At 43.9% G+C, this 25,000-nt stretch overlaps 51 non-coding genes across 51 annotated transcripts in view; 25 read left to right on the top strand and 26 right to left on the bottom strand.

The window, feature by feature from the left end:
- The window catches only part of Trnay-gua (transfer RNA tyrosine (anticodon GUA)), a 93-nt gene extending 51 nt beyond the window's left edge, over nucleotides 1-42 (bottom strand). Inside the window, exon 1 of the tRNA in view lies at nucleotides 6-42. This is a non-coding gene — a tRNA (tRNA-Tyr). The remainder of the gene's footprint in view (nucleotides 1-5) is intronic.
- A 546-nt stretch (nucleotides 43-588) lies between these two features.
- Trnal-caa (transfer RNA leucine (anticodon CAA)) lies at nucleotides 589-712 on the top strand. The gene is made up of 2 exons: nucleotides 589-626; nucleotides 667-712. It is a non-coding gene; the product is annotated as a tRNA-Leu (tRNA).
- A 228-nt stretch (nucleotides 713-940) lies between these two features.
- Nucleotides 941-1,033, bottom strand: Trnay-gua (transfer RNA tyrosine (anticodon GUA)). Its single transcript has 2 exons — nucleotides 997-1,033; nucleotides 941-976 (listed from the first exon to the last, which is right to left on the bottom strand). It is a non-coding gene; the product is annotated as a tRNA-Tyr (tRNA).
- Nucleotides 1,034-1,579: 546 nt separating this feature from the next.
- On the top strand, nucleotides 1,580-1,703 carry Trnal-caa (transfer RNA leucine (anticodon CAA)). Its single transcript has 2 exons — nucleotides 1,580-1,617; nucleotides 1,658-1,703. It is a non-coding gene; the product is annotated as a tRNA-Leu (tRNA).
- Nucleotides 1,704-1,931: 228 nt separating this feature from the next.
- Nucleotides 1,932-2,024, bottom strand: Trnay-gua (transfer RNA tyrosine (anticodon GUA)). Its single transcript has 2 exons — nucleotides 1,988-2,024; nucleotides 1,932-1,967 (listed from the first exon to the last, which is right to left on the bottom strand). It is a non-coding gene; the product is annotated as a tRNA-Tyr (tRNA).
- A 546-nt stretch (nucleotides 2,025-2,570) lies between these two features.
- Nucleotides 2,571-2,694, top strand: Trnal-caa (transfer RNA leucine (anticodon CAA)). The gene is made up of 2 exons: nucleotides 2,571-2,608; nucleotides 2,649-2,694. It is a non-coding gene; the product is annotated as a tRNA-Leu (tRNA).
- Nucleotides 2,695-2,922: 228 nt separating this feature from the next.
- On the bottom strand, nucleotides 2,923-3,015 carry Trnay-gua (transfer RNA tyrosine (anticodon GUA)). Its single transcript has 2 exons — nucleotides 2,979-3,015; nucleotides 2,923-2,958 (listed from the first exon to the last, which is right to left on the bottom strand). It is a non-coding gene; the product is annotated as a tRNA-Tyr (tRNA).
- A 546-nt stretch (nucleotides 3,016-3,561) lies between these two features.
- Trnal-caa (transfer RNA leucine (anticodon CAA)) lies at nucleotides 3,562-3,685 on the top strand. The gene is made up of 2 exons: nucleotides 3,562-3,599; nucleotides 3,640-3,685. It is a non-coding gene; the product is annotated as a tRNA-Leu (tRNA).
- Nucleotides 3,686-3,913: 228 nt separating this feature from the next.
- Nucleotides 3,914-4,006, bottom strand: Trnay-gua (transfer RNA tyrosine (anticodon GUA)). Its single transcript has 2 exons — nucleotides 3,970-4,006; nucleotides 3,914-3,949 (listed from the first exon to the last, which is right to left on the bottom strand). It is a non-coding gene; the product is annotated as a tRNA-Tyr (tRNA).
- A 546-nt stretch (nucleotides 4,007-4,552) lies between these two features.
- On the top strand, nucleotides 4,553-4,676 carry Trnal-caa (transfer RNA leucine (anticodon CAA)). The gene is made up of 2 exons: nucleotides 4,553-4,590; nucleotides 4,631-4,676. It is a non-coding gene; the product is annotated as a tRNA-Leu (tRNA).
- Nucleotides 4,677-4,904: 228 nt separating this feature from the next.
- On the bottom strand, nucleotides 4,905-4,997 carry Trnay-gua (transfer RNA tyrosine (anticodon GUA)). The gene is made up of 2 exons: nucleotides 4,961-4,997; nucleotides 4,905-4,940 (listed from the first exon to the last, which is right to left on the bottom strand). It is a non-coding gene; the product is annotated as a tRNA-Tyr (tRNA).
- Nucleotides 4,998-5,543: 546 nt separating this feature from the next.
- On the top strand, nucleotides 5,544-5,667 carry Trnal-caa (transfer RNA leucine (anticodon CAA)). Its single transcript has 2 exons — nucleotides 5,544-5,581; nucleotides 5,622-5,667. It is a non-coding gene; the product is annotated as a tRNA-Leu (tRNA).
- Nucleotides 5,668-5,895: 228 nt separating this feature from the next.
- On the bottom strand, nucleotides 5,896-5,988 carry Trnay-gua (transfer RNA tyrosine (anticodon GUA)). The gene is made up of 2 exons: nucleotides 5,952-5,988; nucleotides 5,896-5,931 (listed from the first exon to the last, which is right to left on the bottom strand). It is a non-coding gene; the product is annotated as a tRNA-Tyr (tRNA).
- A 546-nt stretch (nucleotides 5,989-6,534) lies between these two features.
- Trnal-caa (transfer RNA leucine (anticodon CAA)) lies at nucleotides 6,535-6,658 on the top strand. The gene is made up of 2 exons: nucleotides 6,535-6,572; nucleotides 6,613-6,658. It is a non-coding gene; the product is annotated as a tRNA-Leu (tRNA).
- Nucleotides 6,659-6,886: 228 nt separating this feature from the next.
- On the bottom strand, nucleotides 6,887-6,979 carry Trnay-gua (transfer RNA tyrosine (anticodon GUA)). The gene is made up of 2 exons: nucleotides 6,943-6,979; nucleotides 6,887-6,922 (listed from the first exon to the last, which is right to left on the bottom strand). It is a non-coding gene; the product is annotated as a tRNA-Tyr (tRNA).
- Nucleotides 6,980-7,525: 546 nt separating this feature from the next.
- Nucleotides 7,526-7,649, top strand: Trnal-caa (transfer RNA leucine (anticodon CAA)). The gene is made up of 2 exons: nucleotides 7,526-7,563; nucleotides 7,604-7,649. It is a non-coding gene; the product is annotated as a tRNA-Leu (tRNA).
- Nucleotides 7,650-7,877: 228 nt separating this feature from the next.
- On the bottom strand, nucleotides 7,878-7,970 carry Trnay-gua (transfer RNA tyrosine (anticodon GUA)). The gene is made up of 2 exons: nucleotides 7,934-7,970; nucleotides 7,878-7,913 (listed from the first exon to the last, which is right to left on the bottom strand). It is a non-coding gene; the product is annotated as a tRNA-Tyr (tRNA).
- Nucleotides 7,971-8,516: 546 nt separating this feature from the next.
- Trnal-caa (transfer RNA leucine (anticodon CAA)) lies at nucleotides 8,517-8,640 on the top strand. Its single transcript has 2 exons — nucleotides 8,517-8,554; nucleotides 8,595-8,640. It is a non-coding gene; the product is annotated as a tRNA-Leu (tRNA).
- Nucleotides 8,641-8,868: 228 nt separating this feature from the next.
- On the bottom strand, nucleotides 8,869-8,961 carry Trnay-gua (transfer RNA tyrosine (anticodon GUA)). Its single transcript has 2 exons — nucleotides 8,925-8,961; nucleotides 8,869-8,904 (listed from the first exon to the last, which is right to left on the bottom strand). It is a non-coding gene; the product is annotated as a tRNA-Tyr (tRNA).
- A 546-nt stretch (nucleotides 8,962-9,507) lies between these two features.
- Nucleotides 9,508-9,631, top strand: Trnal-caa (transfer RNA leucine (anticodon CAA)). Its single transcript has 2 exons — nucleotides 9,508-9,545; nucleotides 9,586-9,631. It is a non-coding gene; the product is annotated as a tRNA-Leu (tRNA).
- Nucleotides 9,632-9,859: 228 nt separating this feature from the next.
- On the bottom strand, nucleotides 9,860-9,952 carry Trnay-gua (transfer RNA tyrosine (anticodon GUA)). The gene is made up of 2 exons: nucleotides 9,916-9,952; nucleotides 9,860-9,895 (listed from the first exon to the last, which is right to left on the bottom strand). It is a non-coding gene; the product is annotated as a tRNA-Tyr (tRNA).
- A 546-nt stretch (nucleotides 9,953-10,498) lies between these two features.
- Nucleotides 10,499-10,622, top strand: Trnal-caa (transfer RNA leucine (anticodon CAA)). The gene is made up of 2 exons: nucleotides 10,499-10,536; nucleotides 10,577-10,622. It is a non-coding gene; the product is annotated as a tRNA-Leu (tRNA).
- Nucleotides 10,623-10,850: 228 nt separating this feature from the next.
- Nucleotides 10,851-10,943, bottom strand: Trnay-gua (transfer RNA tyrosine (anticodon GUA)). Its single transcript has 2 exons — nucleotides 10,907-10,943; nucleotides 10,851-10,886 (listed from the first exon to the last, which is right to left on the bottom strand). It is a non-coding gene; the product is annotated as a tRNA-Tyr (tRNA).
- Nucleotides 10,944-11,489: 546 nt separating this feature from the next.
- Trnal-caa (transfer RNA leucine (anticodon CAA)) lies at nucleotides 11,490-11,613 on the top strand. The gene is made up of 2 exons: nucleotides 11,490-11,527; nucleotides 11,568-11,613. It is a non-coding gene; the product is annotated as a tRNA-Leu (tRNA).
- Nucleotides 11,614-11,841: 228 nt separating this feature from the next.
- Nucleotides 11,842-11,934, bottom strand: Trnay-gua (transfer RNA tyrosine (anticodon GUA)). Its single transcript has 2 exons — nucleotides 11,898-11,934; nucleotides 11,842-11,877 (listed from the first exon to the last, which is right to left on the bottom strand). It is a non-coding gene; the product is annotated as a tRNA-Tyr (tRNA).
- Nucleotides 11,935-12,480: 546 nt separating this feature from the next.
- On the top strand, nucleotides 12,481-12,604 carry Trnal-caa (transfer RNA leucine (anticodon CAA)). The gene is made up of 2 exons: nucleotides 12,481-12,518; nucleotides 12,559-12,604. It is a non-coding gene; the product is annotated as a tRNA-Leu (tRNA).
- A 228-nt stretch (nucleotides 12,605-12,832) lies between these two features.
- Trnay-gua (transfer RNA tyrosine (anticodon GUA)) lies at nucleotides 12,833-12,925 on the bottom strand. The gene is made up of 2 exons: nucleotides 12,889-12,925; nucleotides 12,833-12,868 (listed from the first exon to the last, which is right to left on the bottom strand). It is a non-coding gene; the product is annotated as a tRNA-Tyr (tRNA).
- Nucleotides 12,926-13,471: 546 nt separating this feature from the next.
- On the top strand, nucleotides 13,472-13,595 carry Trnal-caa (transfer RNA leucine (anticodon CAA)). Its single transcript has 2 exons — nucleotides 13,472-13,509; nucleotides 13,550-13,595. It is a non-coding gene; the product is annotated as a tRNA-Leu (tRNA).
- Nucleotides 13,596-13,823: 228 nt separating this feature from the next.
- Trnay-gua (transfer RNA tyrosine (anticodon GUA)) lies at nucleotides 13,824-13,916 on the bottom strand. Its single transcript has 2 exons — nucleotides 13,880-13,916; nucleotides 13,824-13,859 (listed from the first exon to the last, which is right to left on the bottom strand). It is a non-coding gene; the product is annotated as a tRNA-Tyr (tRNA).
- A 546-nt stretch (nucleotides 13,917-14,462) lies between these two features.
- Trnal-caa (transfer RNA leucine (anticodon CAA)) lies at nucleotides 14,463-14,586 on the top strand. Its single transcript has 2 exons — nucleotides 14,463-14,500; nucleotides 14,541-14,586. It is a non-coding gene; the product is annotated as a tRNA-Leu (tRNA).
- Nucleotides 14,587-14,814: 228 nt separating this feature from the next.
- Trnay-gua (transfer RNA tyrosine (anticodon GUA)) lies at nucleotides 14,815-14,907 on the bottom strand. The gene is made up of 2 exons: nucleotides 14,871-14,907; nucleotides 14,815-14,850 (listed from the first exon to the last, which is right to left on the bottom strand). It is a non-coding gene; the product is annotated as a tRNA-Tyr (tRNA).
- A 546-nt stretch (nucleotides 14,908-15,453) lies between these two features.
- Trnal-caa (transfer RNA leucine (anticodon CAA)) lies at nucleotides 15,454-15,577 on the top strand. Its single transcript has 2 exons — nucleotides 15,454-15,491; nucleotides 15,532-15,577. It is a non-coding gene; the product is annotated as a tRNA-Leu (tRNA).
- A 228-nt stretch (nucleotides 15,578-15,805) lies between these two features.
- On the bottom strand, nucleotides 15,806-15,898 carry Trnay-gua (transfer RNA tyrosine (anticodon GUA)). The gene is made up of 2 exons: nucleotides 15,862-15,898; nucleotides 15,806-15,841 (listed from the first exon to the last, which is right to left on the bottom strand). It is a non-coding gene; the product is annotated as a tRNA-Tyr (tRNA).
- Nucleotides 15,899-16,444: 546 nt separating this feature from the next.
- On the top strand, nucleotides 16,445-16,568 carry Trnal-caa (transfer RNA leucine (anticodon CAA)). The gene is made up of 2 exons: nucleotides 16,445-16,482; nucleotides 16,523-16,568. It is a non-coding gene; the product is annotated as a tRNA-Leu (tRNA).
- A 228-nt stretch (nucleotides 16,569-16,796) lies between these two features.
- Trnay-gua (transfer RNA tyrosine (anticodon GUA)) lies at nucleotides 16,797-16,889 on the bottom strand. Its single transcript has 2 exons — nucleotides 16,853-16,889; nucleotides 16,797-16,832 (listed from the first exon to the last, which is right to left on the bottom strand). It is a non-coding gene; the product is annotated as a tRNA-Tyr (tRNA).
- A 546-nt stretch (nucleotides 16,890-17,435) lies between these two features.
- On the top strand, nucleotides 17,436-17,559 carry Trnal-caa (transfer RNA leucine (anticodon CAA)). Its single transcript has 2 exons — nucleotides 17,436-17,473; nucleotides 17,514-17,559. It is a non-coding gene; the product is annotated as a tRNA-Leu (tRNA).
- Nucleotides 17,560-17,787: 228 nt separating this feature from the next.
- On the bottom strand, nucleotides 17,788-17,880 carry Trnay-gua (transfer RNA tyrosine (anticodon GUA)). Its single transcript has 2 exons — nucleotides 17,844-17,880; nucleotides 17,788-17,823 (listed from the first exon to the last, which is right to left on the bottom strand). It is a non-coding gene; the product is annotated as a tRNA-Tyr (tRNA).
- Nucleotides 17,881-18,426: 546 nt separating this feature from the next.
- Nucleotides 18,427-18,550, top strand: Trnal-caa (transfer RNA leucine (anticodon CAA)). The gene is made up of 2 exons: nucleotides 18,427-18,464; nucleotides 18,505-18,550. It is a non-coding gene; the product is annotated as a tRNA-Leu (tRNA).
- Nucleotides 18,551-18,778: 228 nt separating this feature from the next.
- Nucleotides 18,779-18,871, bottom strand: Trnay-gua (transfer RNA tyrosine (anticodon GUA)). Its single transcript has 2 exons — nucleotides 18,835-18,871; nucleotides 18,779-18,814 (listed from the first exon to the last, which is right to left on the bottom strand). It is a non-coding gene; the product is annotated as a tRNA-Tyr (tRNA).
- Nucleotides 18,872-19,417: 546 nt separating this feature from the next.
- On the top strand, nucleotides 19,418-19,541 carry Trnal-caa (transfer RNA leucine (anticodon CAA)). Its single transcript has 2 exons — nucleotides 19,418-19,455; nucleotides 19,496-19,541. It is a non-coding gene; the product is annotated as a tRNA-Leu (tRNA).
- A 228-nt stretch (nucleotides 19,542-19,769) lies between these two features.
- Nucleotides 19,770-19,862, bottom strand: Trnay-gua (transfer RNA tyrosine (anticodon GUA)). Its single transcript has 2 exons — nucleotides 19,826-19,862; nucleotides 19,770-19,805 (listed from the first exon to the last, which is right to left on the bottom strand). It is a non-coding gene; the product is annotated as a tRNA-Tyr (tRNA).
- Nucleotides 19,863-20,408: 546 nt separating this feature from the next.
- Trnal-caa (transfer RNA leucine (anticodon CAA)) lies at nucleotides 20,409-20,532 on the top strand. Its single transcript has 2 exons — nucleotides 20,409-20,446; nucleotides 20,487-20,532. It is a non-coding gene; the product is annotated as a tRNA-Leu (tRNA).
- A 228-nt stretch (nucleotides 20,533-20,760) lies between these two features.
- Nucleotides 20,761-20,853, bottom strand: Trnay-gua (transfer RNA tyrosine (anticodon GUA)). Its single transcript has 2 exons — nucleotides 20,817-20,853; nucleotides 20,761-20,796 (listed from the first exon to the last, which is right to left on the bottom strand). It is a non-coding gene; the product is annotated as a tRNA-Tyr (tRNA).
- A 546-nt stretch (nucleotides 20,854-21,399) lies between these two features.
- On the top strand, nucleotides 21,400-21,523 carry Trnal-caa (transfer RNA leucine (anticodon CAA)). Its single transcript has 2 exons — nucleotides 21,400-21,437; nucleotides 21,478-21,523. It is a non-coding gene; the product is annotated as a tRNA-Leu (tRNA).
- A 228-nt stretch (nucleotides 21,524-21,751) lies between these two features.
- On the bottom strand, nucleotides 21,752-21,844 carry Trnay-gua (transfer RNA tyrosine (anticodon GUA)). Its single transcript has 2 exons — nucleotides 21,808-21,844; nucleotides 21,752-21,787 (listed from the first exon to the last, which is right to left on the bottom strand). It is a non-coding gene; the product is annotated as a tRNA-Tyr (tRNA).
- A 546-nt stretch (nucleotides 21,845-22,390) lies between these two features.
- Trnal-caa (transfer RNA leucine (anticodon CAA)) lies at nucleotides 22,391-22,514 on the top strand. The gene is made up of 2 exons: nucleotides 22,391-22,428; nucleotides 22,469-22,514. It is a non-coding gene; the product is annotated as a tRNA-Leu (tRNA).
- A 228-nt stretch (nucleotides 22,515-22,742) lies between these two features.
- On the bottom strand, nucleotides 22,743-22,835 carry Trnay-gua (transfer RNA tyrosine (anticodon GUA)). The gene is made up of 2 exons: nucleotides 22,799-22,835; nucleotides 22,743-22,778 (listed from the first exon to the last, which is right to left on the bottom strand). It is a non-coding gene; the product is annotated as a tRNA-Tyr (tRNA).
- A 546-nt stretch (nucleotides 22,836-23,381) lies between these two features.
- Nucleotides 23,382-23,505, top strand: Trnal-caa (transfer RNA leucine (anticodon CAA)). Its single transcript has 2 exons — nucleotides 23,382-23,419; nucleotides 23,460-23,505. It is a non-coding gene; the product is annotated as a tRNA-Leu (tRNA).
- Nucleotides 23,506-23,733: 228 nt separating this feature from the next.
- Nucleotides 23,734-23,826, bottom strand: Trnay-gua (transfer RNA tyrosine (anticodon GUA)). The gene is made up of 2 exons: nucleotides 23,790-23,826; nucleotides 23,734-23,769 (listed from the first exon to the last, which is right to left on the bottom strand). It is a non-coding gene; the product is annotated as a tRNA-Tyr (tRNA).
- Nucleotides 23,827-24,372: 546 nt separating this feature from the next.
- On the top strand, nucleotides 24,373-24,496 carry Trnal-caa (transfer RNA leucine (anticodon CAA)). The gene is made up of 2 exons: nucleotides 24,373-24,410; nucleotides 24,451-24,496. It is a non-coding gene; the product is annotated as a tRNA-Leu (tRNA).
- A 229-nt stretch (nucleotides 24,497-24,725) lies between these two features.
- On the bottom strand, nucleotides 24,726-24,818 carry Trnay-gua (transfer RNA tyrosine (anticodon GUA)). The gene is made up of 2 exons: nucleotides 24,782-24,818; nucleotides 24,726-24,761 (listed from the first exon to the last, which is right to left on the bottom strand). It is a non-coding gene; the product is annotated as a tRNA-Tyr (tRNA).
- Nucleotides 24,819-25,000: the final 182 nt, after the last annotated feature.

Here is a 25,000-nt window from a genome sequence, read left to right as displayed (position 1 = left end):
TGCCACTACAGTCCTCCGCTCTACCAACTGAGCTATCACGGGCCTTGACACTTCAGGTCGTTTGAAAAGACGCCTCTCTTTCTAATCAATAGGGCCTTCCTCGCTTGACTGCTCAAACACTTCCTCCTTGCTGACAGTGTGTTGTGGGTAGCAATCTGCCGAAAAGATGTGTAAACTCATTTCAACCTCTGAGCCACACATGTCTCCTAACACCAGTCTCCAGTTCGATTAGTTGACATATGCCGGGTGATTACGGAATCTTTTAGTAAGGAGTCGAATCCTCACAAACAGGCTGATTTCTAAGAGAAAAACGTGAATGATCCGCATTAGCATTCGCTCAGATGTGTGCAGACTACTAAGCAAGTCCAAACCTCGTCATAATTGAGAGTTACAAGAAGAGTCGATCCATTACATCAGTTGTGTTGAATATAAGAAGCTTTGAGGAGGCAAGAACACAGATGAATGAAAATAGCAACTCTAAAACTGTCTAGAATGCATGCAGACTTGTTAGGTGTATCAGCATCAATTCAATGGTAAGGAATACATGTGTGACTTCAAAAGCGTAAAGATATCACTTTTGACATCGTTGTCAGGATGGCCAAGCGGTCTAAGGCGCCAGACTCAAGGTATTGCATCAGACCTTCTCCCCTAGTGGAGGTACGGGTGTTCTGGTCCACGAATGTGGGCGTGGGTTCAAATCCCACTCCTGACACACTTTTTTCCTCCCTCCAATCAAGCCGTTTTCGGAAGTCAGGAATCAGACTAGCATTTGGGGCTCTTTAGGGTAAATTGCAGGCATTTATTTCCTTTAGTGCATTATTTAGGCTTTGATTGCATTCTGCTTCATCTATCTTAAATATCTTAAAGCGTCAAGAGTGGCATGAACAAAACTGAAAGGATATTGGTCCTCTTAAATGTGGTTATTAATAGCAAAAAGTTGTCCCGCGAGCCGGATTCGAACCAGCGACCTAAGGATTGCCAATTACAGCTTTGCCACTACAGTCCTCCGCTCTACCAACTGAGCTATCACGGGCCTTGACACTTCAGGTCGTTTGAAAAGACGCCTCTCTTTCTAATCAATAGGGCCTTCCTCGCTTGACTGCTCAAACACTTCCTCCTTGCTGACAGTGTGTTGTGGGTAGCAATCTGCCGAAAAGATGTGTAAACTCATTTCAACCTCTGAGCCACACATGTCTCCTAACACCAGTCTCCAGTTCGATTAGTTGACATATGCCGGGTGATTGCGGAATCTTTTAGTAAGGAGTCGAATCCTCACAAACAGGCTGATTTCTAAGAGAAAAACGTGAATGATCCGCATTAGCATTCGCTCAGATGTGTGCAGACTACTAAGCAAGTCCAAACCTCGTCATAATTGAGAGTTACAAGAAGAGTCGATCCATTACATCAGTTGTGTTGAATATAAGAAGCTTTGAGGAGGCAAGAACACAGATGAATGAAAATAGCAACTCTAAAACTGTCTAGAATGCATGCAGACTTGTTAGGTGTATCAGCATCAATTCAATGGTAAGGAATACATGTGTGACTTCAAAAGCGTAAAGATATCACTTTTGACATCGTTGTCAGGATGGCCAAGCGGTCTAAGGCGCCAGACTCAAGGTATTGCATCAGACCTTCTCCCCTAGTGGAGGTACGGGTGTTCTGGTCCACGAATGTGGGCGTGGGTTCAAATCCCACTCCTGACACACTTTTTTCCTCCCTCCAATCAAGCCGTTTTCGGAAGTCAGGAATCAGACTAGCATTTGGGGCTCTTTAGGGTAAATTGCAGCCATTTATTTCCTTTAGTGCATTATTTAGGCTTTGATTGCATTCTGCTTCATCTATCTTAAATATCTTAAAGCGTCAAGAGTGGCATGAACAAAACTGAAAGGATATTGGTCCTCTTAAATGTGGTTATTAATAGCAAAAAGTTGTCCCGCGAGCCGGATTCGAACCAGCGACCTAAGGATTGCCAATTACAGCTTTGCCACTACAGTCCTCCGCTCTACCAACTGAGCTATCACGGGCCTTGACACTTCAGGTCGTTTGAAAAGACGCCTCTCTTTCTAATCAATAGGGCCTTCCTCGCTTGACTGCTCAAACACTTCCTCCTTGCTGACAGTGTGTTGTGGGTAGCAATCTGCCGAAAAGATGTGTAAACTCATTTCAACCTCTGAGCCACACATGTCTCCTAACACCAGTCTCCAGTTCGATTAGTTGACATATGCCGGGTGATTGCGGAATCTTTTAGTAAGGAGTCGAATCCTCACAAACAGGCTGATTTCTAAGAGAAAAACGTGAATGATCCGCATTAGCATTCGCTCAGATGTGTGCAGACTACTAAGCAAGTCCAAACCTCGTCATAATTGAGAGTTACAAGAAGAGTCGATCCATTACATCAGTTGTGTTGAATATAAGAAGCTTTGAGGAGGCAAGAACACAGATGAATGAAAATAGCAACTCTAAAACTGTCTAGAATGCATGCAGACTTGTTAGGTGTATCAGCATCAATTCAATGGTAAGGAATACATGTGTGACTTCAAAAGCGTAAAGATATCACTTTTGACATCGTTGTCAGGATGGCCAAGCGGTCTAAGGCGCCAGACTCAAGGTATTGCATCAGACCTTCTCCCCTAGTGGAGGTACGGGTGTTCTGGTCCACGAATGTGGGCGTGGGTTCAAATCCCACTCCTGACACACTTTTTTCCTCCCTCCAATCAAGCCGTTTTCGGAAGTCAGGAATCAGACTAGCATTTGGGGCTCTTTAGGGTAAATTGCAGCCATTTATTTCCTTTAGTGCATTATTTAGGCTTTGATTGCATTCTGCTTCATCTATCTTAAATATCTTAAAGCGTCAAGAGTGGCATGAACAAAACTGAAAGGATATTGGTCCTCTTAAATGTGGTTATTAATAGCAAAAAGTTGTCCCGCGAGCCGGATTCGAACCAGCGACCTAAGGATTGCCAATTACAGCTTTGCCACTACAGTCCTCCGCTCTACCAACTGAGCTATCACGGGTCTTGACACTTCAGGTCGTTTGAAAAGACGCCTCTCTTTCTAATCAATAGGGCCTTCCTCGCTTGACTGCTCAAACACTTCCTCCTTGCTGACAGTGTGTTGTGGGTAGCAATCTGCCGAAAAGATGTGTAAACTCATTTCAACCTCTGAGCCACACATGTCTCCTAACACCAGTCTCCAGTTCGATTAGTTGACATATGCCGGGTGATTACGGAATCTTTTAGTAAGGAGTCGAATCCTCACAAACAGGCTGATTTCTAAGAGAAAAACGTGAATGATCCGCATTAGCATTCGCTCAGATGTGTGCAGACTACTAAGCAAGTCCAAACCTCGTCATAATTGAGAGTTACAAGAAGAGTCGATCCATTACATCAGTTGTGTTGAATATAAGAAGCTTTGAGGAGGCAAGAACACAGATGAATGAAAATAGCAACTCTAAAACTGTCTAGAATGCATGCAGACTTGTTAGGTGTATCAGCATCAATTCAATGGTAAGGAATACATGTGTGACTTCAAAAGCGTAAAGATATCACTTTTGACATCGTTGTCAGGATGGCCAAGCGGTCTAAGGCGCCAGACTCAAGGTATTGCATCAGACCTTCTCCCCTAGTGGAGGTACGGGTGTTCTGGTCCACGAATGTGGGCGTGGGTTCAAATCCCACTCCTGACACACTTTTTTCCTCCCTCCAATCAAGCCGTTTTCGGAAGTCAGGAATCAGACTAGCATTTGGGGCTCTTTGGGGTAAATTGCAGCCATTTATTTCCTTTAGTGCATTATTTAGACTTTGATTGCATTCTGCTTCATCTATCTTAAATATCTTAAAGCGTCAAGAGTGGCATGAACAAAACTGAAAGGATATTGGTCCTCTTAAATGTGGTTATTAATAGCAAAAAGTTGTCCCGCGAGCCGGATTCGAACCAGCGACCTAAGGATTGCCAATTACAGCTTTGCCACTACAGTCCTCCGCTCTACCAACTGAGCTATCACGGGCCTTGACACTTCAGGTCGTTTGAAAAGACGCCTCTCTTTCTAATCAATAGGGCCTTCCTCGCTTGACTGCTCAAACACTTCCTCCTTGCTGACAGTGTGTTGTGGGTAGCAATCTGCCGAAAAGATGTGTAAACTCATTTCAACCTCTGAGCCACACATGTCTCCTAACACCAGTCTCCAGTTCGATTAGTTGACATATGCCGGGTGATTGCGGAATCTTTTAGTAAGGAGTCGAATCCTCACAAACAGGCTGATTTCTAAGAGAAAAACGTGAATGATCCGCATTAGCATTCGCTCAGATGTGTGCAGACTACTAAGCAAGTCCAAACCTCGTCATAATTGAGAGTTACAAGAAGAGTCGATCCATTACATCAGTTGTGTTGAATATAAGAAGCTTTGAGGAGGCAAGAACACAGATGAATGAAAATAGCAACTCTAAAACTGTCTAGAATGCATGCAGACTTGTTAGGTGTATCAGCATCAATTCAATGGTAAGGAATACATGTGTGACTTCAAAAGCGTAAAGATATCACTTTTGACATCGTTGTCAGGATGGCCAAGCGGTCTAAGGCGCCAGACTCAAGGTATTGCATCAGACCTTCTCCCCTAGTGGAGGTACGGGTGTTCTGGTCCACGAATGTGGGCGTGGGTTCAAATCCCACTCCTGACACACTTTTTTCCTCCCTCCAATCAAGCCGTTTTCGGAAGTCAGGAATCAGACTAGCATTTGGGGCTCTTTGGGGTAAATTGCAGCCATTTATTTCCTTTAGTGCATTATTTAGACTTTGATTGCATTCTGCTTCATCTATCTTAAATATCTTAAAGCGTCAAGAGTGGCATGAACAAAACTGAAAGGATATTGGTCCTCTTAAATGTGGTTATTAATAGCAAAAAGTTGTCCCGCGAGCCGGATTCGAACCAGCGACCTAAGGATTGCCAATTACAGCTTTGCCACTACAGTCCTCCGCTCTACCAACTGAGCTATCACGGGCCTTGACACTTCAGGTCGTTTGAAAAGACGCCTCTCTTTCTAATCAATAGGGCCTTCCTCGCTTGACTGCTCAAACACTTCCTCCTTGCTGACAGTGTGTTGTGGGTAGCAATCTGCCGAAAAGATGTGTAAACTCATTTCAACCTCTGAGCCACACATGTCTCCTAACACCAGTCTCCAGTTCGATTAGTTGACATATGCCGGGTGATTGCGGAATCTTTTAGTAAGGAGTCGAATCCTCACAAACAGGCTGATTTCTAAGAGAAAAACGTGAATGATCCGCATTAGCATTCGCTCAGATGTGTGCAGACTACTAAGCAAGTCCAAACCTCGTCATAATTGAGAGTTACAAGAAGAGTCGATCCATTACATCAGTTGTGTTGAATATAAGAAGCTTTGAGGAGGCAAGAACACAGATGAATGAAAATAGCAACTCTAAAACTGTCTAGAATGCATGCAGACTTGTTAGGTGTATCAGCATCAATTCAATGGTAAGGAATACATGTGTGACTTCAAAAGCGTAAAGATATCACTTTTGACATCGTTGTCAGGATGGCCAAGCGGTCTAAGGCGCCAGACTCAAGGTATTGCATCAGACCTTCTCCCCTAGTGGAGGTACGGGTGTTCTGGTCCACGAATGTGGGCGTGGGTTCAAATCCCACTCCTGACACACTTTTTTCCTCCCTCCAATCAAGCCGTTTTCGGAAGTCAGGAATCAGACTAGCATTTGGGGCTCTTTGGGGTAAATTGCAGCCATTTATTTCCTTTAGTGCATTATTTAGACTTTGATTGCATTCTGCTTCATCTATCTTAAATATCTTAAAGCGTCAAGAGTGGCATGAACAAAACTGAAAGGATATTGGTCCTCTTAAATGTGGTTATTAATAGCAAAAAGTTGTCCCGCGAGCCGGATTCGAACCAGCGACCTAAGGATTGCCAATTACAGCTTTGCCACTACAGTCCTCCGCTCTACCAACTGAGCTATCACGGGCCTTGACACTTCAGGTCGTTTGGAAAGGCGCCTCTCTTTCTAATCAATAGGGTCTTCCTCGCTTGACTGCTCAAACACTTCCTCCTTGCTGACAGTGTGTTGTGGGTAGCAATCTGCCGAAAAGATGTGTAAACTCATTTCAACCTCTGAGCCACACATGTCTCCTAACACCAGTCTCCAGTTCGATTAGTTGACATATGCCGGGTGATTACGGAATCTTTTAGTAAGGAGTCGAATCCTCACAAACAGGCTGATTTCTAAGAGAAAAACGTGAATGATCCGCATTAGCATTCGCTCAGATGTGTGCAGACTACTAAGCAAGTCCAAACCTCGTCATAATTGAGAGTTACAAGAAGAGTCGATCCATTACATCAGTTGTGTTGAATATAAGAAGCTTTGAGGAGGCAAGAACACAGATGAATGAAAATAGCAACTCTAAAACTGTCTAGAATGCATGCAGACTTGTTAGGTGTATCAGCATCAATTCAATGGTAAGGAATACATGTGTGACTTCAAAAGCGTAAAGATATCACTTTTGACATCGTTGTCAGGATGGCCAAGCGGTCTAAGGCGCCAGACTCAAGGTATTGCATCAGACCTTCTCCCCTAGTGGAGGTACGGGTGTTCTGGTCCACGAATGTGGGCGTGGGTTCAAATCCCACTCCTGACACACTTTTTTCCTCCCTCCAATCAAGCCGTTTTCGGAAGTCAGGAATCAGACTAGCATTTGGGGCTCTTTAGGGTAAATTGCAGCCATTTATTTCCTTTAGTGCATTATTTAGGCTTTGATTGCATTCTGCTTCATCTATCTTAAATATCTTAAAGCGTCAAGAGTGGCATGAACAAAACTGAAAGGATATTGGTCCTCTTAAATGTGGTTATTAATAGCAAAAAGTTGTCCCGCGAGCCGGATTCGAACCAGCGACCTAAGGATTGCCAATTACAGCTTTGCCACTACAGTCCTCCGCTCTACCAACTGAGCTATCACGGGCCTTGACACTTCAGGTCGTTTGAAAAGACGCCTCTCTTTCTAATCAATAGGGCCTTCCTCGCTTGACTGCTCAAACACTTCCTCCTTGCTGACAGTGTGTTGTGGGTAGCAATCTGCCGAAAAGATGTGTAAACTCATTTCAACCTCTGAGCCACACATGTCTCCTAACACCAGTCTCCAGTTCGATTAGTTGACATATGCCGGGTGATTGCGGAATCTTTTAGTAAGGAGTCGAATCCTCACAAACAGGCTGATTTCTAAGAGAAAAACGTGAATGATCCGCATTAGCATTCGCTCAGATGTGTGCAGACTACTAAGCAAGTCCAAACCTCGTCATAATTGAGAGTTACAAGAAGAGTCGATCCATTACATCAGTTGTGTTGAATATAAGAAGCTTTGAGGAGGCAAGAACACAGATGAATGAAAATAGCAACTCTAAAACTGTCTAGAATGCATGCAGACTTGTTAGGTGTATCAGCATCAATTCAATGGTAAGGAATACATGTGTGACTTCAAAAGCGTAAAGATATCACTTTTGACATCGTTGTCAGGATGGCCAAGCGGTCTAAGGCGCCAGACTCAAGGTATTGCATCAGACCTTCTCCCCTAGTGGAGGTACGGGTGTTCTGGTCCACGAATGTGGGCGTGGGTTCAAATCCCACTCCTGACACACTTTTTTCCTCCCTCCAATCAAGCCGTTTTCGGAAGTCAGAAATCAGACTAGCATTTGGGGCTCTTTAGGGTAAATTGCAGCCATTTATTTCCTTTAGTGCATTATTTAGGCTTTGATTGCATTCTGCTTCATCTATCTTAAATATCTTAAAGCGTCAAGAGTGGCATGAACAAAACTGAAAGGATATTGGTCCTCTTAAATGTGGTTATTAATAGCAAAAAGTTGTCCCGCGAGCCGGATTCGAACCAGCGACCTAAGGATTGCCAATTACAGCTTTGCCACTACAGTCCTCCGCTCTACCAACTGAGCTATCACGGGTCTTGACACTTCAGGTCGTTTGAAAAGACGCCTCTCTTTCTAATCAATAGGGCCTTCCTCGCTTGACTGCTCAAACACTTCCTCCTTGCTGACAGTGTGTTGTGGGTAGCAATCTGCCGAAAAGATGTGTAAACTCATTTCAACCTCTGAGCCACACATGTCTCCTAACACCAGTCTCCAGTTCGATTAGTTGACATATGCCGGGTGATTACGGAATCTTTTAGTAAGGAGTCGAATCCTCACAAACAGGCTGATTTCTAAGAGAAAAACGTGAATGATCCGCATTAGCATTCGCTCAGATGTGTGCAGACTACTAAGCAAGTCCAAACCTCGTCATAATTGAGAGTTACAAGAAGAGTCGATCCATTACATCAGTTGTGTTGAATATAAGAAGCTTTGAGGAGGCAAGAACACAGATGAATGAAAATAGCAACTCTAAAACTGTCTAGAATGCATGCAGACTTGTTAGGTGTATCAGCATCAATTCAATGGTAAGGAATACATGTGTGACTTCAAAAGCGTAAAGATATCACTTTTGACATCGTTGTCAGGATGGCCAAGCGGTCTAAGGCGCCAGACTCAAGGTATTGCATCAGACCTTCTCCCCTAGTGGAGGTACGGGTGTTCTGGTCCACGAATGTGGGCGTGGGTTCAAATCCCACTCCTGACACACTTTTTTCCTCCCTCCAATCAAGCCGTTTTCGGAAGTCAGGAATCAGACTAGCATTTGGGGCTCTTTGGGGTAAATTGCAGCCATTTATTTCCTTTAGTGCATTATTTAGACTTTGATTGCATTCTGCTTCATCTATCTTAAATATCTTAAAGCGTCAAGAGTGGCATGAACAAAACTGAAAGGATATTGGTCCTCTTAAATGTGGTTATTAATAGCAAAAAGTTGTCCCGCGAGCCGGATTCGAACCAGCGACCTAAGGATTGCCAATTACAGCTTTGCCACTACAGTCCTCCGCTCTACCAACTGAGCTATCACGGGCCTTGACACTTCAGGTCGTTTGAAAAGACGCCTCTCTTTCTAATCAATAGGGCCTTCCTCGCTTGACTGCTCAAACACTTCCTCCTTGCTGACAGTGTGTTGTGGGTAGCAATCTGCCGAAAAGATGTGTAAACTCATTTCAACCTCTGAGCCACACATGTCTCCTAACACCAGTCTCCAGTTCGATTAGTTGACATATGCCGGGTGATTGCGGAATCTTTTAGTAAGGAGTCGAATCCTCACAAACAGGCTGATTTCTAAGAGAAAAACGTGAATGATCCGCATTAGCATTCGCTCAGATGTGTGCAGACTACTAAGCAAGTCCAAACCTCGTCATAATTGAGAGTTACAAGAAGAGTCGATCCATTACATCAGTTGTGTTGAATATAAGAAGCTTTGAGGAGGCAAGAACACAGATGAATGAAAATAGCAACTCTAAAACTGTCTAGAATGCATGCAGACTTGTTAGGTGTATCAGCATCAATTCAATGGTAAGGAATACATGTGTGACTTCAAAAGCGTAAAGATATCACTTTTGACATCGTTGTCAGGATGGCCAAGCGGTCTAAGGCGCCAGACTCAAGGTATTGCATCAGACCTTCTCCCCTAGTGGAGGTACGGGTGTTCTGGTCCACGAATGTGGGCGTGGGTTCAAATCCCACTCCTGACACACTTTTTTCCTCCCTCCAATCAAGCCGTTTTCGGAAGTCAGGAATCAGACTAGCATTTGGGGCTCTTTGGGGTAAATTGCAGCCATTTATTTCCTTTAGTGCATTATTTAGACTTTGATTGCATTCTGCTTCATCTATCTTAAATATCTTAAAGCGTCAAGAGTGGCATGAACAAAACTGAAAGGATATTGGTCCTCTTAAATGTGGTTATTAATAGCAAAAAGTTGTCCCGCGAGCCGGATTCGAACCAGCGACCTAAGGATTGCCAATTACAGCTTTGCCACTACAGTCCTCCGCTCTACCAACTGAGCTATCACGGGCCTTGACACTTCAGGTCGTTTGGAAAGGCGCCTCTCTTTCTAATCAATAGGGCCTTCCTCGCTTGACTGCTCAAACACTTCCTCCTTGCTGACAGTGTGTTGTGGGTAGCAATCTGCCGAAAAGATGTGTAAACTCATTTCAACCTCTGAGCCACACATGTCTCCTAACACCAGTCTCCAGTTCGATTAGTTGACATATGCCGGGTGATTACGGAATCTTTTAGTAAGGAGTCGAATCCTCACAAACAGGCTGATTTCTAAGAGAAAAACGTGAATGATCCGCATTAGCATTCGCTCAGATGTGTGCAGACTACTAAGCAAGTCCAAACCTCGTCATAATTGAGAGTTACAAGAAGAGTCGATCCATTACATCAGTTGTGTTGAATATAAGAAGCTTTGAGGAGGCAAGAACACAGATGAATGAAAATAGCAACTCTAAAACTGTCTAGAATGCATGCAGACTTGTTAGGTGTATCAGCATCAATTCAATGGTAAGGAATACATGTGTGACTTCAAAAGCGTAAAGATATCACTTTTGACATCGTTGTCAGGATGGCCAAGCGGTCTAAGGCGCCAGACTCAAGGTATTGCATCAGACCTTCTCCCCTAGTGGAGGTACGGGTGTTCTGGTCCACGAATGTGGGCGTGGGTTCAAATCCCACTCCTGACACACTTTTTTCCTCCCTCCAATCAAGCCGTTTTCGGAAGTCAGGAATCAGACTAGCATTTGGGGCTCTTTAGGGTAAATTGCAGCCATTTATTTCCTTTAGTGCATTATTTAGGCTTTGATTGCATTCTGCTTCATCTATCTTAAATATCTTAAAGCGTCAAGAGTGGCATGAACAAAACTGAAAGGATATTGGTCCTCTTAAATGTGGTTATTAATAGCAAAAAGTTGTCCCGCGAGCCGGATTCGAACCAGCGACCTAAGGATTGCCAATTACAGCTTTGCCACTACAGTCCTCCGCTCTACCAACTGAGCTATCACGGGCCTTGACACTTCAGGTCGTTTGAAAAGACGCCTCTCTTTCTAATCAATAGGGCCTTCCTCGCTTGACTGCTCAAACACTTCCTCCTTGCTGACAGTGTGTTGTGGGTAGCAATCTGCCGAAAAGATGTGTAAACTCATTTCAACCTCTGAGCCACACATGTCTCCTAACACCAGTCTCCAGTTCGATTAGTTGACATATGCCGGGTGATTACGGAATCTTTTAGTAAGGAGTCGAATCCTCACAAACAGGCTGATTTCTAAGAGAAAAACGTGAATGATCCGCATTAGCATTCGCTCAGATGTGTGCAGACTACTAAGCAAGTCCAAACCTCGTCATAATTGAGAGTTACAAGAAGAGTCGATCCATTACATCAGTTGTGTTGAATATAAGAAGCTTTGAGGAGGCAAGAACACAGATGAATGAAAATAGCAACTCTAAAACTGTCTAGAATGCATGCAGACTTGTTAGGTGTATCAGCATCAATTCAATGGTAAGGAATACATGTGTGACTTCAAAAGCGTAAAGATATCACTTTTGACATCGTTGTCAGGATGGCCAAGCGGTCTAAGGCGCCAGACTCAAGGTATTGCATCAGACCTTCTCCCCTAGTGGAGGTACGGGTGTTCTGGTCCACGAATGTGGGCGTGGGTTCAAATCCCACTCCTGACACACTTTTTTCCTCCCTCCAATCAAGCCGTTTTCGGAAGTCAGGAATCAGACTAGCATTTGGGGCTCTTTAGGGTAAATTGCAGCCATTTATTTCCTTTAGTGCATTATTTAGGCTTTGATTGCATTCTGCTTCATCTATCTTAAATATCTTAAAGCGTCAAGAGTGGCATGAACAAAACTGAAAGGATATTGGTCCTCTTAAATGTGGTTATTAATAGCAAAAAGTTGTCCCGCGAGCCGGATTCGAACCAGCGACCTAAGGATTGCCAATTACAGCTTTGCCACTACAGTCCTCCGCTCTACCAACTGAGCTATCACGGGCCTTGACACTTCAGGTCGTTTGAAAAGACGCCTCTCTTTCTAATCAATAGGGCCTTCCTCGCTTGACTGCTCAAACACTTCCTCCTTGCTGACAGTGTGTTGTGGGTAGCAATCTGCCGAAAAGATGTGTAAACTCATTTCAACCTCTGAGCCACACATGTCTCCTAACACCAGTCTCCAGTTCGATTAGTTGACATATGCCGGGTGATTACGGAATCTTTTAGTAAGGAGTCGAATCCTCACAAACAGGCTGATTTCTAAGAGAAAAACGTGAATGATCCGCATTAGCATTCGCTCAGATGTGTGCAGACTACTAAGCAAGTCCAAACCTCGTCATAATTGAGAGTTACAAGAAGAGTCGATCCATTACATCAGTTGTGTTGAATATAAGAAGCTTTGAGGAGGCAAGAACACAGATGAATGAAAATAGCAACTCTAAAACTGTCTAGAATGCATGCAGACTTGTTAGGTGTATCAGCATCAATTCAATGGTAAGGAATACATGTGTGACTTCAAAAGCGTAAAGATATCACTTTTGACATCGTTGTCAGGATGGCCAAGCGGTCTAAGGCGCCAGACTCAAGGTATTGCATCAGACCTTCTCCCCTAGTGGAGGTACGGGTGTTCTGGTCCACGAATGTGGGCGTGGGTTCAAATCCCACTCCTGACACACTTTTTTCCTCCCTCCAATCAAGCCGTTTTCGGAAGTCAGGAATCAGACTAGCATTTGGGGCTCTTTAGGGTAAATTGCAGCCATTTATTTCCTTTAGTGCATTATTTAGGCTTTGATTGCATTCTGCTTCATCTATCTTAAATATCTTAAAGCGTCAAGAGTGGCATGAACAAAACTGAAAGGATATTGGTCCTCTTAAATGTGGTTATTAATAGCAAAAAGTTGTCCCGCGAGCCGGATTCGAACCAGCGACCTAAGGATTGCCAATTACAGCTTTGCCACTACAGTCCTCCGCTCTACCAACTGAGCTATCACGGGCCTTGACACTTCAGGTCGTTTGAAAAGACGCCTCTCTTTCTAATCAATAGGGCCTTCCTCGCTTGACTGCTCAAACACTTCCTCCTTGCTGACAGTGTGTTGTGGGTAGCAATCTGCCGAAAAGATGTGTAAACTCATTTCAACCTCTGAGCCACACATGTCTCCTAACACCAGTCTCCAGTTCGATTAGTTGACATATGCCGGGTGATTGCGGAATCTTTTAGTAAGGAGTCGAATCCTCACAAACAGGCTGATTTCTAAGAGAAAAACGTGAATGATCCGCATTAGCATTCGCTCAGATGTGTGCAGACTACTAAGCAAGTCCAAACCTCGTCATAATTGAGAGTTACAAGAAGAGTCGATCCATTACATCAGTTGTGTTGAATATAAGAAGCTTTGAGGAGGCAAGAACACAGATGAATGAAAATAGCAACTCTAAAACTGTCTAGAATGCATGCAGACTTGTTAGGTGTATCAGCATCAATTCAATGGTAAGGAATACATGTGTGACTTCAAAAGCGTAAAGATATCACTTTTGACATCGTTGTCAGGATGGCCAAGCGGTCTAAGGCGCCAGACTCAAGGTATTGCATCAGACCTTCTCCCCTAGTGGAGGTACGGGTGTTCTGGTCCACGAATGTGGGCGTGGGTTCAAATCCCACTCCTGACACACTTTTTTCCTCCCTCCAATCAAGCCGTTTTCGGAAGTCAGGAATCAGACTAGCATTTGGGGCTCTTTAGGGTAAATTGCAGCCATTTATTTCCTTTAGTGCATTATTTAGGCTTTGATTGCATTCTGCTTCATCTATCTTAAATATCTTAAAGCGTCAAGAGTGGCATGAACAAAACTGAAAGGATATTGGTCCTCTTAAATGTGGTTATTAATAGCAAAAAGTTGTCCCGCGAGCCGGATTCGAACCAGCGACCTAAGGATTGCCAATTACAGCTTTGCCACTACAGTCCTCCGCTCTACCAACTGAGCTATCACGGGCCTTGACACTTCAGGTCGTTTGAAAAGACGCCTCTCTTTCTAATCAATAGGGCCTTCCTCGCTTGACTGCTCAAACACTTCCTCCTTGCTGACAGTGTGTTGTGGGTAGCAATCTGCCGAAAAGATGTGTAAACTCATTTCAACCTCTGAGCCACACATGTCTCCTAACACCAGTCTCCAGTTCGATTAGTTGACATATGCCGGGTGATTACGGAATCTTTTAGTAAGGAGTCGAATCCTCACAAACAGGCTGATTTCTAAGAGAAAAACGTGAATGATCCGCATTAGCATTCGCTCAGATGTGTGCAGACTACTAAGCAAGTCCAAACCTCGTCATAATTGAGAGTTACAAGAAGAGTCGATCCATTACATCAGTTGTGTTGAATATAAGAAGCTTTGAGGAGGCAAGAACACAGATGAATGAAAATAGCAACTCTAAAACTGTCTAGAATGCATGCAGACTTGTTAGGTGTATCAGCATCAATTCAATGGTAAGGAATACATGTGTGACTTCAAAAGCGTAAAGATATCACTTTTGACATCGTTGTCAGGATGGCCAAGCGGTCTAAGGCGCCAGACTCAAGGTATTGCATCAGACCTTCTCCCCTAGTGGAGGTACGGGTGTTCTGGTCCACGAATGTGGGCGTGGGTTCAAATCCCACTCCTGACACACTTTTTTCCTCCCTCCAATCAAGCCGTTTTCGGAAGTCAGGAATCAGACTAGCATTTGGGGCTCTTTAGGGTAAATTGCAGCCATTTATTTCCTTTAGTGCATTATTTAGGCTTTGATTGCATTCTGCTTCATCTATCTTAAATATCTTAAAGCGTCAAGAGTGGCATGAACAAAACTGAAAGGATATTGGTCCTCTTAAATGTGGTTATTAATAGCAAAAAGTTGTCCCGCGAGCCGGATTCGAACCAGCGACCTAAGGATTGCCAATTACAGCTTTGCCACTACAGTCCTCCGCTCTACCAACTGAGCTATCACGGGCCTTGACACTTCAGGTCGTTTGAAAAGACGCCTCTCTTTCTAATCAATAGGGCCTTCCTCGCTTGACTGCTCAAACACTTCCTCCTTGCTGACAGTGTGTTGTGGGTAGCAATCTGCCGAAAAGATGTGTAAACTCATTTCAACCTCTGAGCCACACATGTCTCCTAACACCAGTCTCCAGTTCGATTAGTTGACATATGCCGGGTGATTACGGAATCTTTTAGTAAGGAGTCGAATCCTCACAAACAGGCTGATTTCTAAGAGAAAAACGTGAATGATCCGCATTAGCATTCGCTCAGATGTGTGCAGACTACTAAGCAAGTCCAAACCTCGTCATAATTGAGAGTTACAAGAAGAGTCGATCCATTACATCAGTTGTGTTGAATATAAGAAGCTTTGAGGAGGCAAGAACACAGATGAATGAAAATAGCAACTCTAAAACTGTCTAGAATGCATGCAGACTTGTTAGGTGTATCAGCATCAATTCAATGGTAAGGAATACATGTGTGACTTCAAAAGCGTAAAGATATCACTTTTGACATCGTTGTCAGGATGGCCAAGCGGTCTAAGGCGCCAGACTCAAGGTATTGCATCAGACCTTCTCCCCTAGTGGAGGTACGGGTGTTCTGGTCCACGAATGTGGGCGTGGGTTCAAATCCCACTCCTGACACACTTTTTTCCTCCCTCCAATCAAGCCGTTTTCGGAAGTCAGGAATCAGACTAGCATTTGGGGCTCTTTAGGGTAAATTGCAGCCATTTATTTCCTTTAGTGCATTATTTAGGCTTTGATTGCATTCTGCTTCATCTATCTTAAATATCTTAAAGCGTCAAGAGTGGCATGAACAAAACTGAAAGGATATTGGTCCTCTTAAATGTGGTTATTAATAGCAAAAAGTTGTCCCGCGAGCCGGATTCGAACCAGCGACCTAAGGATTGCCAATTACAGCTTTGCCACTACAGTCCTCCGCTCTACCAACTGAGCTATCACGGGCCTTGACACTTCAGGTCGTTTGAAAAGACGCCTCTCTTTCTAATCAATAGGGCCTTCCTCGCTTGACTGCTCAAACACTTCCTCCTTGCTGACAGTGTGTTGTGGGTAGCAATCTGCCGAAAAGATGTGTAAACTCATTTCAACCTCTGAGCCACACATGTCTCCTAACACCAGTCTCCAGTTCGATTAGTTGACATATGCCGGGTGATTGCGGAATCTTTTAGTAAGGAGTCGAATCCTCACAAACAGGCTGATTTCTAAGAGAAAAACGTGAATGATCCGCATTAGCATTCGCTCAGATGTGTGCAGACTACTAAGCAAGTCCAAACCTCGTCATAATTGAGAGTTACAAGAAGAGTCGATCCATTACATCAGTTGTGTTGAATATAAGAAGCTTTGAGGAGGCAAGAACACAGATGAATGAAAATAGCAACTCTAAAACTGTCTAGAATGCATGCAGACTTGTTAGGTGTATCAGCATCAATTCAATGGTAAGGAATACATGTGTGACTTCAAAAGCGTAAAGATATCACTTTTGACATCGTTGTCAGGATGGCCAAGCGGTCTAAGGCGCCAGACTCAAGGTATTGCATCAGACCTTCTCCCCTAGTGGAGGTACGGGTGTTCTGGTCCACGAATGTGGGCGTGGGTTCAAATCCCACTCCTGACACACTTTTTTCCTCCCTCCAATCAAGCCGTTTTCGGAAGTCAGGAATCAGACTAGCATTTGGGGCTCTTTAGGGTAAATTGCAGCCATTTATTTCCTTTAGTGCATTATTTAGGCTTTGATTGCATTCTGCTTCATCTATCTTAAATATCTTAAAGCGTCAAGAGTGGCATGAACAAAACTGAAAGGATATTGGTCCTCTTAAATGTGGTTATTAATAGCAAAAAGTTGTCCCGCGAGCCGGATTCGAACCAGCGACCTAAGGATTGCCAATTACAGCTTTGCCACTACAGTCCTCCGCTCTACCAACTGAGCTATCACGGGCCTTGACACTTCAGGTCGTTTGAAAAGACGCCTCTCTTTCTAATCAATAGGGCCTTCCTCGCTTGACTGCTCAAACACTTCCTCCTTGCTGACAGTGTGTTGTGGGTAGCAATCTGCCGAAAAGATGTGTAAACTCATTTCAACCTCTGAGCCACACATGTCTCCTAACACCAGTCTCCAGTTCGATTAGTTGACATATGCCGGGTGATTACGGAATCTTTTAGTAAGGAGTCGAATCCTCACAAACAGGCTGATTTCTAAGAGAAAAACGTGAATGATCCGCATTAGCATTCGCTCAGATGTGTGCAGACTACTAAGCAAGTCCAAACCTCGTCATAATTGAGAGTTACAAGAAGAGTCGATCCATTACATCAGTTGTGTTGAATATAAGAAGCTTTGAGGAGGCAAGAACACAGATGAATGAAAATAGCAACTCTAAAACTGTCTAGAATGCATGCAGACTTGTTAGGTGTATCAGCATCAATTCAATGGTAAGGAATACATGTGTGACTTCAAAAGCGTAAAGATATCACTTTTGACATCGTTGTCAGGATGGCCAAGCGGTCTAAGGCGCCAGACTCAAGGTATTGCATCAGACCTTCTCCCCTAGTGGAGGTACGGGTGTTCTGGTCCACGAATGTGGGCGTGGGTTCAAATCCCACTCCTGACACACTTTTTTCCTCCCTCCAATCAAGCCGTTTTCGGAAGTCAGGAATCAGACTAGCATTTGGGGCTCTTTAGGGTAAATTGCAGCCATTTATTTCCTTTAGTGCATTATTTAGGCTTTGATTGCATTCTGCTTCATCTATCTTAAATATCTTAAAGCGTCAAGAGTGGCATGAACAAAACTGAAAGGATATTGGTCCTCTTAAATGTGGTTATTAATAGCAAAAAGTTGTCCCGCGAGCCGGATTCGAACCAGCGACCTAAGGATTGCCAATTACAGCTTTGCCACTACAGTCCTCCGCTCTACCAACTGAGCTATCACGGGCCTTGACACTTCAGGTCGTTTGAAAAGACGCCTCTCTTTCTAATCAATAGGGCCTTCCTCGCTTGACTGCTCAAACACTTCCTCCTTGCTGACAGTGTGTTGTGGGTAGCAATCTGCCGAAAAGATGTGTAAACTCATTTCAACCTCTGAGCCACACATGTCTCCTAACACCAGTCTCCAGTTCGATTAGTTGACATATGCCGGGTGATTGCGGAATCTTTTAGTAAGGAGTCGAATCCTCACAAACAGGCTGATTTCTAAGAGAAAAACGTGAATGATCCGCATTAGCATTCGCTCAGATGTGTGCAGACTACTAAGCAAGTCCAAACCTCGTCATAATTGAGAGTTACAAGAAGAGTCGATCCATTACATCAGTTGTGTTGAATATAAGAAGCTTTGAGGAGGCAAGAACACAGATGAATGAAAATAGCAACTCTAAAACTGTCTAGAATGCATGCAGACTTGTTAGGTGTATCAGCATCAATTCAATGGTAAGGAATACATGTGTGACTTCAAAAGCGTAAAGATATCACTTTTGACATCGTTGTCAGGATGGCCAAGCGGTCTAAGGCGCCAGACTCAAGGTATTGCATCAGACCTTCTCCCCTAGTGGAGGTACGGGTGTTCTGGTCCACGAATGTGGGCGTGGGTTCAAATCCCACTCCTGACACACTTTTTTCCTCCCTCCAATCAAGCCGTTTTCGGAAGTCAGGAATCAGACTAGCATTTGGGGCTCTTTAGGGTAAATTGCAGCCATTTATTTCCTTTAGTGCATTATTTAGGCTTTGATTGCATTCTGCTTCATCTATCTTAAATATCTTAAAGCGTCAAGAGTGGCATGAACAAAACTGAAAGGATATTGGTCCTCTTAAATGTGGTTATTAATAGCAAAAAGTTGTCCCGCGAGCCGGATTCGAACCAGCGACCTAAGGATTGCCAATTACAGCTTTGCCACTACAGTCCTCCGCTCTACCAACTGAGCTATCACGGGTCTTGACACTTCAGGTCGTTTGAAAAGACGCCTCTCTTTCTAATCAATAGGGCCTTCCTCGCTTGACTGCTCAAACACTTCCTCCTTGCTGACAGTGTGTTGTGGGTAGCAATCTGCCGAAAAGATGTGTAAACTCATTTCAACCTCTGAGCCACACATGTCTCCTAACACCAGTCTCCAGTTCGATTAGTTGACATATGCCGGGTGATTACGGAATCTTTTAGTAAGGAGTCGAATCCTCACAAACAGGCTGATTTCTAAGAGAAAAACGTGAATGATCCGCATTAGCATTCGCTCAGATGTGTGCAGACTACTAAGCAAGTCCAAACCTCGTCATAATTGAGAGTTACAAGAAGAGTCGATCCATTACATCAGTTGTGTTGAATATAAGAAGCTTTGAGGAGGCAAGAACACAGATGAATGAAAATAGCAACTCTAAAACTGTCTAGAATGCATGCAGACTTGTTAGGTGTATCAGCATCAATTCAATGGTAAGGAATACATGTGTGACTTCAAAAGCGTAAAGATATCACTTTTGACATCGTTGTCAGGATGGCCAAGCGGTCTAAGGCGCCAGACTCAAGGTATTGCATCAGACCTTCTCCCCTAGTGGAGGTACGGGTGTTCTGGTCCACGAATGTGGGCGTGGGTTCAAATCCCACTCCTGACACACTTTTTTCCTCCCTCCAATCAAGCCGTTTTCGGAAGTCAGGAATCAGACTAGCATTTGGGGCTCTTTGGGGTAAATTGCAGCCATTTATTTCCTTTAGTGCATTATTTAGACTTTGATTGCATTCTGCTTCATCTATCTTAAATATCTTAAAGCGTCAAGAGTGGCATGAACAAAACTGAAAGGATATTGGTCCTCTTAAATGTGGTTATTAATAGCAAAAAGTTGTCCCGCGAGCCGGATTCGAACCAGCGACCTAAGGATTGCCAATTACAGCTTTGCCACTACAGTCCTCCGCTCTACCAACTGAGCTATCACGGGCCTTGACACTTCAGGTCGTTTGAAAAGACGCCTCTCTTTCTAATCAATAGGGCCTTCCTCGCTTGACTGCTCAAACACTTCCTCCTTGCTGACAGTGTGTTGTGGGTAGCAATCTGCCGAAAAGATGTGTAAACTCATTTCAACCTCTGAGCCACACATGTCTCCTAACACCAGTCTCCAGTTCGATTAGTTGACATATGCCGGGTGATTGCGGAATCTTTTAGTAAGGAGTCGAATCCTCACAAACAGGCTGATTTCTAAGAGAAAAACGTGAATGATCCGCATTAGCATTCGCTCAGATGTGTGCAGACTACTAAGCAAGTCCAAACCTCGTCATAATTGAGAGTTACAAGAAGAGTCGATCCATTACATCAGTTGTGTTGAATATAAGAAGCTTTGAGGAGGCAAGAACACAGATGAATGAAAATAGCAACTCTAAAACTGTCTAGAATGCATGCAGACTTGTTAGGTGTATCAGCATCAATTCAATGGTAAGGAATACATGTGTGACTTCAAAAGCGTAAAGATATCACTTTTGACATCGTTGTCAGGATGGCCAAGCGGTCTAAGGCGCCAGACTCAAGGTATTGCATCAGACCTTCTCCCCTAGTGGAGGTACGGGTGTTCTGGTCCACGAATGTGGGCGTGGGTTCAAATCCCACTCCTGACACACTTTTTTCCTCCCTCCAATCAAGCCGTTTTCGGAAGTCAGGAATCAGACTAGCATTTGGGGCTCTTTGGGGTAAATTGCAGCCATTTATTTCCTTTAGTGCATTATTTAGACTTTGATTGCATTCTGCTTCATCTATCTTAAATATCTTAAAGCGTCAAGAGTGGCATGAACAAAACTGAAAGGATATTGGTCCTCTTAAATGTGGTTATTAATAGCAAAAAGTTGTCCCGCGAGCCGGATTCGAACCAGCGACCTAAGGATTGCCAATTACAGCTTTGCCACTACAGTCCTCCGCTCTACCAACTGAGCTATCACGGGCCTTGACACTTCAGGTCGTTTGGAAAGGCGCCTCTCTTTCTAATCAATAGGGTCTTCCTCGCTTGACTGCTCAAACACTTCCTCCTTGCTGACAGTGTGTTGTGGGTAGCAATCTGCCGAAAAGATGTGTAAACTCATTTCAACCTCTGAGCCACACATGTCTCCTAACACCAGTCTCCAGTTCGATTAGTTGACATATGCCGGGTGATTACGGAATCTTTTAGTAAGGAGTCGAATCCTCACAAACAGGCTGATTTCTAAGAGAAAAACGTGAATGATCCGCATTAGCATTCGCTCAGATGTGTGCAGACTACTAAGCAAGTCCAAACCTCGTCATAATTGAGAGTTACAAGAAGAGTCGATCCATTACATCAGTTGTGTTGAATATAAGAAACTTTGAGGAGGCAAGAACACAGATGAATGAAAATAGCAACTCTAAAACTGTCTAGAATGCATGCAGACTTGTTAGGTGTATCAGCATCAATTCAATGGTAAGGAATACATGTGTGACTTCAAAAGCGTAAAGATATCACTTTTGACATCGTTGTCAGGATGGCCAAGCGGTCTAAGGCGCCAGACTCAAGGTATTGCATCAGACCTTCTCCCCTAGTGGAGGTACGGGTGTTCTGGTCCACGAATGTGGGCGTGGGTTCAAATCCCACTCCTGACACACTCTTTTCCTCCCTCCAATCAAGCCGTTTTCGGAAGTCAGGAATCAGACTAGCATTTGGGGCTCTTTAGGGTAAATTGCAGCCATTTATTTCCTTTAGTGCATTATTTAGACTTTGATTGCATTCTGCTTCATCTATCTTAAATATCTTAAAGCGTCAAGAGTGGCATGAACAAAACTGAAAGGATATTGGTCCTCTTAAATGTGGTTATTAATAGCAAAAAGTTGTCCCGCGAGCCGGATTCGAACCAGCGACCTAAGGATTGCCAATTACAGCTTTGCCACTACAGTCCTCCGCTCTACCAACTGAGCTATCACGGGCCTTGACACTTCAGGTCGTTTGAAAAGACGCCTCTCTTTCTAATCAATAGGGCCTTCCTCGCTTGACTGCTCAAACACTTCCTCCTTGCTGACAGTGTGTTGTGGGTAGCAATCTGCCGAAAAGATGTGTAAACTCATTTCAACCTCTGAGCCACACATGTCTCCTAACACCAGTCTCCAGTTCGATTAGTTGACATATGCCGGGTGATTGCGGAATCTTTTAGTAAGGAGTCGAATCCTCACAAACAGGCTGATTTCTAAGAGAAAAACGTGAATGATCCGCATTAGCATTCGCTCAGATGTGTGCAGACTACTAAGCAAGTCCAAACCTCGTCATAATTGAGAGTTACAAGAAGAGTCGATCCATTACATCAGTTGTGTTGAATATAAGAAGCTTTGAGGAGGCAAGAACACAGATGAATGAAAATAGCAACTCTAAAACTGTCTAGAATGCATGCAGACTTGTTAGGTGTATCAGCATCAATTCAATGGTAAGGAATACATGTGTGACTTCAAAAGCGTAAAGATATCACTTTTGACATCGTTGTCAGGATGGCCAAGCGGTCTAAGGCGCCAGACTCAAGGTATTGCATCAGACCTTCTCCCCTAGTGGAGGTACGGGTGTTCTGGTCCACGAATGTGGGCGTGGGTTCAAATCCCACTCCTGACACACTTTTTTCCTCCCTCCAATCAAGCCGTTTTCGGAAGTCAGGAATCAGACTAGCATTTGGGGCTCTTTGGGGTAAATTGCAGCCATTTATTTCCTTTAGTGCATTATTTAGACTTTGATTGCATTCTGCTTCATCTATCTTAAATATCTTAAAGCGTCAAGAGTGGCATGAACAAAACTGAAAGGATATTGGTCCTCTTAAATGTGGTTATTAATAGCAAAAAGTTGTCCCGCGAGCCGGATTCGAACCAGCGACCTAAGGATTGCCAATTACAGCTTTGCCACTACAGTCCTCCGCTCTACCAACTGAGCTATCACGGGCCTTGACACTTCAGGTCGTTTGGAAAGACGCCTCTCTTTCTAATCAATAGGGCCTTCCTCGCTTGACTGCTCAAACACTTCCTCCTTGCTGACAGTGTGTTGTGGGTAGCAATCTGCCGAAAAGATGTGTAAACTCATTTCAACCTCTGAGCCACACATGTCTCCTAACACCAGTCTCCAGTTCGATTAGTTGACATATGCCGGGTGATTACGGAATCTTTTAGTAAGGAGTCGAATCCTCACAAACAGGCTGATTTCTAAGAGAAAAACGTGAATGATCCGCATTAGCATTCGCTCAGATGTGTGCAGACTACTAAGCAAGTCCAAACCTCGTCATAATTGAGAGTTACAAGAAGAGTCGATCCATTACATCAGTTGTGTTGAATATAAGAAGCTTTGAGGAGGCAAGAACACAGATGAATGAAAATAGCAACTCTAAAACTGTCTAGAATGCATGCAGACTTGTTAGGTGTATCAGCATCAATTCAATGGTAAGGAATACATGTGTGACTTCAAAAGCGTAAAGATATCACTTTTGACATGGTTGTCAGGATGGCCAAGCGGTCTAAGGCGCCAGACTCAAGGTATTGCATCAGACCTTCTCCCCTAGTGGAGGTACGGGTGTTCTGGTCCACGAATGTGGGCGTGGGTTCAAATCCCACTCCTGACACACTTTTTTCCTCCCTCCAATCAAGCCGTTTTCGGAAGTCAGGAATCAGACTAGCATTTGGGGCTCTTTGGGGTAAATTGCAGCCATTTATTTCCTTTAGTGCATTATTTAGGGTTTGATTGCATTCTGCTTCATCTATCTTAAATATCTTAAAGCGTCAAGAGTGGCATGAACAAAACTGAAAGGATATTGGTCCTCTTAAATGTGGTTATTAATAGCAAAAAGTTGTCCCGCGAGCCGGATTCGAACCAGCGACCTAAGGATTGCCAATTACAGCTTTGCCACTACAGTCCTCCGCTCTACCAACTGAGCTATCACGGGCCTTGACACTTCAGGTCGTTTGAAAAGACGCCTCTCTTTCTAATCAATAGGGTCTTCCTCGCTTGACTGCTCAAACACTTCCTCCTTGCTGACAGTGTGTTGTGGGTAGCAATCTGCCGAAAAGATGTGTAGACTCATTTCAACCTCTGAGCCACACATGTCTCCTAACACCAGTCTCCAGTTCGATTAGTTGACATATGCCGGGTGATTACGGAATCTTTTAGTAAGGAGTCGAATCCTCACAAACGGGCTAATTTCTAAGAGAAAACCCTGAATGATCCGCATTAGCATTCGCTCAGATGTGTGCAGACTACTAAGCAAGTCCAAACCTCGTCATAATTGAGAGTTACAAGAAGAGTCGATCCATTACATCAGTTGTGTTGAATATAAGAAACTTTGAGGAGGCAAGAACACAGATGAATGAATATAGCAACTCTAAAACTGTCCAGAATGCATGCAGACTTGTTGGGTGTATCAGCATCAATTGAATGGTAAGGAATACATGTGTGACTTCAAAAGCGTAAAGATATCACTTTTGACATGGTTGTCAGGATGGCCGAGCGGTCTAAGGCGCCAGACTCAAGGTATTGCATCAGACCTTCTCCCCTAGTGGAGGTACGGGTGTTCTGGTCCACGAATGTGGGCGTGGGTTCAAATCCCACTCCTGACACACTTTTTTTCCTCCCTCCAATCAAACCGTTTTCGGAAGTCAGGAATCAGACTAGCATTTGGGGCTTTTTGGGGTAAATTGCAGCCATTTATTTCCTTTAGTGCATTATTTAGGCTTTGATTGCATTCTGCTTCATCTATCTTAAATATCTTAAAGCGTCAAGAGTGGCATGAACAAAACTGAAAGGATATTGGTCCTCTTAAATGTGGTTATTAATAGCAAAAAGTTGTCCCGCGAGCCGGATTCGAACCAGCGACCTAAGGATTGCCAACTACAGCTTTGCCACTACAGTCCTCCGCTCTACCAACTGAGCTATCACGGGCCTTGACACTTCAGGTCGTTTGAAAAGACGCCTCTCTTTCTAATCAATAGGGCCTTCCTCGCTTGACTGCTCAAACACTTCCTCCTTGCTGACAGTGTGTTGTGGGTAGCAATCTGCCGAAAAGATGTGTAAACTCATTTCAACCTCTGAGCCACACATGTCTCCTAACACCAGTCTCCAGT

The sequence above is a fragment of the Haliotis asinina genome, chromosome 7, assembly GCF_037392515.1.
Source record: "Haliotis asinina isolate JCU_RB_2024 chromosome 7, JCU_Hal_asi_v2, whole genome shotgun sequence".
NCBI lineage: Eukaryota > Metazoa > Mollusca > Gastropoda > Lepetellida > Haliotidae > Haliotis > Haliotis asinina.
The sequence above is the reverse complement of the archived record's forward strand: the minus strand, read 5'-3'. Positions and strand labels throughout refer to the sequence as shown.